The sequence below is a fragment of the Filicampus tigris genome, chromosome 5, assembly GCF_054856515.1.
Source record: "Filicampus tigris isolate MCC_2025a chromosome 5, RoL_Ftig_1.0, whole genome shotgun sequence".
NCBI lineage: Eukaryota > Metazoa > Chordata > Actinopteri > Syngnathiformes > Syngnathidae > Filicampus > Filicampus tigris.
Window position 1 is genome coordinate 26289582 of NC_141221.1, and position 7626 is coordinate 26297207.

Consider the following 7626-nt stretch of genomic DNA (forward strand, 5'->3'; position numbering starts at 1 on the left):
AAAAGTAGCAATGGTGTCAGGACTGGCCAAAGTGAAGAGATTTTTGCTAAAGACTTTTGCCCACATACTGTCTTTTTTTCCGCAGAAACACAAAAAAATAGTTTTTCTGATACAAAATGTTTCTTTCTAAAGCCTACTAAAGCCTAAGTCAATCAAAAAAGCTGCTTGATTAAAGTTGTCTTTCACATGGCACATCTTAGCTGTTGTTTTTATAGCCTGTAGCATATGGCCGTTAGCCATTGTGCTATGAGAGTGTGACGTCACTATCATGAAGCGTCACAAGTGTTGTGATGGTTGATGCTGTTGTGAAATGATTGAAGTTCTTGTTAGCACATAGTTGTTATCTGCAGATGATTGTACATAATATTGGTGACAATGATAGAGCCTCTCTTCACACTGGTGCACTCATTCCCCGCCCTGCCTGGTGAGCCACCATTCCCAGTGGTCGTGCTGGTGTGACTCTTTTAAGATGTTCCTAACGGCAATCAGACTAGCTGGAGCTAGCGGCGAGAGGTTAACCGCTATGCTCATTAACATCCTGGCTTGCTACTCTCAGACCAGTGTAGATGTATGAGACTGTATACGTTGCGACCTAGAAGTGCTAAAGGATTTAGATTTCATTCATGTGTGAAGATATATTGTTTCAGTAAGGGGAACAGTCCTGTTTTGTCATATTTTTATATATTTTCTGTAATTACACTAGTTTTGTTAGGACCCAGCGGTCGGAGTTCAAGTGGCTCAGACGTTAAAAAAAAAAAGCGAGAGGGTATCAAACGATAACACGTGTGCAGTCAGAGATAAAGAGCTAGTGAGTGAATGCCTGTTCCATGTGAAATGCTTCATGTACACTCCAATTGAACTGGGAACGTTAACTTGCAGAAATGAAGAACAGAGTCTTTCCTTGTGAGGGTGCAAAATATAGCCTTGTCATGTTTTCCCTGTGTTCATTGTTTTCATGTCCGTCCCGTTTAGGAATCTGTGTCCACTGTCCACCTGTTCTCGTCAACCATGTGTCTACCAATCAGCTCCATCGGCCACTTGTGTCTTGGCCAGGTGTTCCTGGTTGTCTTGTCAGTTTGGTTGTATTTACTGTATTCTGGGAGTCTCAATATGATGTAAGAGGTGTTTGTAAGTTTATTGTACAAAAAAAGCTGTTAAAGGGAATTAAAAGGAGATGTGTTTCTGTTGTTGGAGTGAAATATTGGAATGATGCAAATATATTGGAAAACCTAAGAATCACTTTTAGTTTTTAAAAAACTTGTTTGCAAAGCTATTTTTGAAGGTTGTAAAGGGTTAGGTTATTATTCTGAAAACAGCATGCCAGTTTCTGTTTTTCAGAATAATATTATTTTTTTACCTCTGAACTCAGCAAGTGACGTGTTGCAGACTCACTAATGACGGACTCCTTCATGCATACCTCAACCTGCCTTCAACTTTATACCTAAGCCGGTTTAATTAAGGTAAGGCATGTACAGTAATTAGTAACACAAAGTATTAGTTGTGTTTTATCCTTTTTAACAGTATTCCTTCCTCATAATGTAAGTTTTTATCGTATTATATCAATCAGCACCATTTCAGTAATGTGTGTTTTTGTCACACCGGGCATTACTCATCCTTCGCTTGACACAAGTAGAACGAGCCATTCGTCATATCGTCGTTTGTATGTTAAGTAATAGTACATGCCATAACACTATTTGTATATGCTAAGTATACACTAACACTGTGCTTCCGGAGGTTTAACGAGGCATTAATTATAACGTTAAATTATATGCTGAGTGATAGTTTATATAAGTATACCCTAAGCCTGACTATAGAAGTATAACATGAGAATAGTTATATATTGTTTTGCATGGGCACGTATTTTAAGCGTTCACACAAATAGAACGTTGAGGAGGGATGTTGCAAAGCCCTGAACTGGATGTTATTACTATTTGATAATTAATAACATAAATAATAATACTAGTAAAATCCCACCCTGATCTGTTGACTTTAGTCTTCTCTACTATTAGTATATTACGAATAACCAGTGAAGCTTTTCATCACAAAAGGACACACCCCAAATCGTTCTTGTTGGTGAGTGAGCACATTAAAATATTTAATGGCAGGTTGACTTTCAAATGATTATTTATATAGATTCTGCCTTTTCCCTACATTGTTGTAGTGCCAACATTCAAATGGCTACATCCTCAAGCACTGGCCTTCCACAAGATGATGATCTTTGGGTATTTCTACGCAACTGAGGTGTTCCTGAGGAGAGCATTCAGAAAATGCAGCAGGATCACGTAAATCACAGGACATTTGTTCCTGAAAGGCTACATTTAATATTTTTGAGGGGGTTGTTAAGGTTTTGTTTGTTCACAAAAACCCTAACTAGTATGGATGACCCAGAGGAATGAGCTGATGTACCCACAGAAGAGCGACATGAAAACACAACAGACTCTGGACAAGAGAAGCACACAATGGAAAAGATGTAGCAGCTGACACAGGAAAGACATGACAGTGAAAATCCGATACACACAGATACAGTCGAAGATGACGATCTGAGCACTGCCACATTGTCAGCTGTTGAATCTACTGCAGATGTTTCGATTATTGATTTTACATCTTTGTGTAATACCTCAGAAGTCATTTTTGGTCCTTTGGCAGGTGGTCCATTTTTAGGTGATCTTGATGATACACTCATACATGGGCCAAACCTTGCAATAGAAGATGAACAAATGAACATGCCCACCAACACCTCAACTCCTACTCCTGCTGTGACAGATTCTGGTAGACCACAAAGTCCTGTCTATGAACTTTTACATGAGAATGTGAAACTTCACTGAGTAACACTTCTAGATGAACTGACTGCCCAATTCAAAGAAGAAGCAACGATGACCAACTCTAGAATACAGCTTCATTGATGAAATAGGGGAAGATGCTGATGGTGTGTCCAGGGATGTATACGCTGCCTTCCTGACAGAATAGGCGTAGATGTGAGGGTGCCATGTCAGATGTTAATTCTGACCGTATTTGTGAATCTGTTGCATCAAAAGTTAATTCGTTTTTGTTTTTGTTTTGTTTTTTTACAAAAAAATGGCATATTTATTGTTGAGTCATGTAATTCAGGCTGCTCTCTGAGACACGATTTATTTTTCCATTGCAGTGTTAAAATTGGACATGTTCCTTTTGGTGCTTTTATCGTGAAATGTATCAAATGTGCATGTGCATACTCAAGTCAAGATGCTTGCACTAATAAAATGTATATGTACAGTATGCTTCATTTGCTGAAAGTTTAATGACATCTACATTCTACCAAATTTATACTGTGACATTGCATTCAAATACATAAGAATACTTGATCTAAGAGATGACATGAACATCAAATACAAATATTTACCTAATTTTATTAACTTCCTGTAGTTCTTTCTAAATATGAGTGAAAATAGAAAGTTATCAAATTGATTCACACATTTTCTATACCAATCACAGTACAGAGTATTACACATACTAGTAGACAATAATTTAGTACAAATATGCTCCAACTTAAAGGGGAAGTCAACGCAAACATATTTAGTTTGTGGAATATGAATTAAACAGGGAAATCTAGCCATCTCAGGGAGCGGCCATTTTGTCACTTCTGTTGACTGAAAATGACATAAACAATTGTCACAGTTGCTCAGGGCTCAGATAACGACCAAATCATGGCTCAGCTTCAGAAAACAGGTGAGTTGTGATTGGTCATTACCTAAACCCTGAGCAACTTCGATGTCATTTTCAGTCGTCAGAAGTGACAAAATGGCCGCATCTGAGATGGCTAAAAACAGGTGTATTTTGCTGCTTAATTTATATTCCACAAACTCAATAATATTTAAAAGCCCATGTTTCAACTAGTGGGCCTGTATAGAACATATTCCTAAAAAATATAGGTTTGGGTTGACTTTCTCTTTAAACATCTGCAATATTTGGCTAAACTGTATCATTTTATTAAAAACATCAAAACACAGATAGGAACATTTTGTTGACTTTTACACTTTTCATACTTTAAAGTGGAAGTCAACGCAAACATTTCTTTTTCAAGAATATGTTCCCAGCAGGCCCACTAGTTGAAACACGGCATTCTGATTAATTTAGCGTTTGTGGAATAAGTGTTAATCCACTCGTTTTTAGCCATCTCTGGGGGCGGCCATTTTGTCTTCTGTCGACTGAAAATGACATCATAACTGCTCACAACGACCACTCACGGCTCAGATTCGGAAAACAGGTCAGCCGTGATTGGTCGTTGTGAGCAGTTGTGATATCATTTTCAGTCGACAGAAGACAAAATGGCCGCCCCCAGAGATGTCTAAAAACGAGTGCATTTTGCTGCTTATTTTATATTCCACAAACGCAAAATTAATCAGAATGCTGTGTTTCAACTAGTGGGCCTGCTGGGAACACATCCTTCAAAAAAATATGTTTGGGTTGACTTCCACTTTAAGTACGTAATTTGAATACAGTATACTGTTGATAGCAATTAGCAACTATTGCTTACCTCTATAATTTCAAGACCTATGAACTGAATGATACTTTTATCCAGGAAGTCACCAGAAAAGGAGTGTGAGTCATTTAAATCTTGGAACAAGTTCATCCAAAACTGTGCGTGTTGCCTTCTTAAAAAGGTCCACCAATTCTCTATTCTTTGGTTGTGATTGCTCGATCCATACAGATAAAATCTGTTCGAAAAGGTGTCCAAATGGTCGTGCCTCAAGAACATAATAAGTCGGCTATGTTTGCTTAGAAGCTCGCTCTATCAATAAAGGAATGAATCACAGGGGGAAAAACTATTTCGAGGAACAGAAAAAAAATATTTTGAAAAACAGGAAAAAAAATTATTTAAAAAAACTGAAAAAAAAATACTACGAAAAACAGAAAAAAATATGTATATTCTGAAAAACAGAAAACAAATTACAGGAAGTCCTCAATTTCCGAACAAGTTCCGCTCCTACACTGGCGATGTAACCTGAATTACGACGTATGTTGGATTTCACCGGTAAAGTCGAAATTTACATCAAAATGCTTGGTATAAAAAAATGAAAATACATTAAAATAAAAACACAAGATGCTGTACCTAGCATTACTGCTGAGAGGTAGATGGAGAAGAAGGTGGGGAGGGCAAAAAAGGCAAAGATACTGCCAGCGAGCTCGGAGACGATCGAGACACTCTGCACATGCACAACCGCAAGGAATACTGGTCTTTGTAGTACAGGAAGTGCTTGTATGTGGAAGTGCTGTGATTGGCGTCCAACAACCGCAAATACCCAAGCAAAGTTCAATAAGCTCACATAAGCTTCAAAAAGCACGCTTTTGGAGCAAGGCTTCATTCCTGTGGTGAGTGACATGAATATCAAGTGTTTTATTTACAGTTGAAAGTAACACACGGAAATCCATTTCAGTCACAACACCGTGTGTCGGCATCACAATGGCTTATTCAAATAAAAAAAGCTTACCAAATAATAAATTGAATCATTGATGCCAATGCAACAGCCTTAGTAGACTTTTACTTTGAAGATGGCCTGTGTGTTTGAGTAATGGCTAACTTGACTTCCTTTTTCGACTTCCTCACCATCCGCAAGTAAATTACGCCGTCATTGTATCACGTCTCCAACATTAGTAGCTAGCAGCTAGCTGTTAGCATTAGCAACAAGTGCTCGGCTGGTACTTTTTTTTTCAATATTGTGAACCTAGATTGCTTTGTAATGCATTCTCCATGTTTAAAGGAAGGGATTGTACCTTAAATTGCACTTTGAGGTCTTTTTCAGTATGAAAAAACTAGCAAAATAAAACTTTGTCTTGTTTTATAAAACGCTTTTGCTCATTACATAATTTTAAGACAACATTCAGCTCAAAATGGCTGGCAGGATACATTATTTTATACACTGTACCATGTATCAAATAATAATGTATCCTGCATTATATTGAGTTAAGTTAAACGGCCCTATTGGACGTTAGGGTTGATTTTTTTTTTTTACTTTTCTTTTTTTTTTTTTTTTATGGTCAAAAGCGTTTTATAAAATAAACGAAGACCAATTTCTTATGTGATCTGTTGCACCACTACTGTGGCGGTCCGGTCCCCAGCCCCTTGGCTTTTTGATATTGTGGCCCCCTGAATAATTTTGTTGAATCGCCCTGCCATATGCTCACAACTTTCAGAAGAACACGCTTCTGAGTGGCTAAATAGCGCTTGTCAGCTAGATAATTAACATTCATGTGGACACAGTTTTTGCAAAAATTCTTAAAATTCTGTTGTTTGCTCACTGTTCATCCTAAAGTAGGGAAGATGAGTGTTCCCATAAAATTCCTCCCTTGTGTTGATTAAAGTTTTTTGCAGAGCAGGAACTTCTGTTCCATAAAATATATATTCAGTAAGCTACAAAAACTTAATCAAACTTGTGTAACAGTATGAAATTGTGGACCGATGAGTGAATCTGACACATGCACACACATTCAATAGCAATCTTTTGAGAATGCTCCAGATCCACGCACACACACACACACCCCCACCCGCACACACACCCCCACACACCCACACACACACACCCACCCCCACACGCACACATGTAGCTACTGGATTAACACATTTCTCCACCCTATCTGGACTACAACCTCAGCTACGGATTTTGAATTCCTGAATTGTTGGCAGTCGGCAAGCACCATGTAAACTTGTGGGTAATTGATTTGGATTGTGTGTGATTGGCAAGCATGTGTTGTGGCTACTTTTCGAATGCCCGAGCATTCCTGAAGGAATTCTTATCCCAACCTCACTTCACCCCATAGCTTCAGTACTCCTACCAAGTCCCACAGGAGGCTTCTGTTGGACATGAACAGATATAGAGATTTCAATCATGAATGTGAGTGGTGTTAAATGGAGGGCGCGCCTCTGGCTCAATTACTCTTAAATATAAAGTGGATGAGTCATAATTGAAAGTGACACAAGCGAGCTGCGTGCACTTGGCTGTGAATGCGGTCAGAAAATAGCTCTGGGAGAGGTGCTATCTATTCATCCGTCTATTCATCCATCTATCCGTCCACCCATTCTCAAAAACAACTCCCCATGCACACAAACCTGTCTCTGGATGGGTTGTATTTGGACATGATCACCCAAACCACTTTCCAATTACAGTTATAAAATAACAACAAAAGTTCAGTCGAATCGATGTAGAGTAAAACAGAACCAAAAAAAGTGATGAATGACTGCTTTCACTGTGGCATGTGTCTGTCTGACAGCTGTTTGATGAGATGAGCCCAGCATTGAGCTTGTCTAAGCCCAATGACTGGCCTCACTCTCTATCCCATAAGCTGCTCTGGGTCTGCTGGAGTGATCTGGAGTCCCCACCCCCAAACCTCCACCTTTTACTGAACCAGCAGCTTGAATACTAAATACTGAATAACTCATAAATTGCGATACTTGCCATCCATGCATATTTGATGCCTTTCGCAACTTCGGGCATAATTCAACTCCTGAATATTAAATAAAATATTGTTATCCTATTTTTTATGTAGAGAATGTATCAGCATCAATAGAGAATATCACCTTGACTGAGCCTTGATCATATTTACAGTATAACTGAAATACAAATGCAGATGTACGCAAAGTAAACTAGTGGT

The 7626-nt window shown here is 38.5% G+C and overlaps 1 long non-coding RNA gene across 2 annotated transcripts; it reads left to right on the top strand.

Moving 5' to 3' along the window:
- Window positions 1-999: 999 nt before the first annotated feature.
- LOC147147949 (uncharacterized) lies at window positions 1000-3121 on the top strand. Of its 2 annotated transcripts, none has more exons than XR_015086890.1 (4): window positions 1000-1115; window positions 1370-1460; window positions 1994-2073; window positions 2162-3121. It is a non-coding gene; the product is annotated as an uncharacterized LOC147147949 (long non-coding RNA). The 2 variants fall into 2 exon arrangements; XR_015086889.1 differs by having other exon boundaries at window positions 2010-2073.
- Window positions 3122-7626: the final 4505 nt, after the last annotated feature.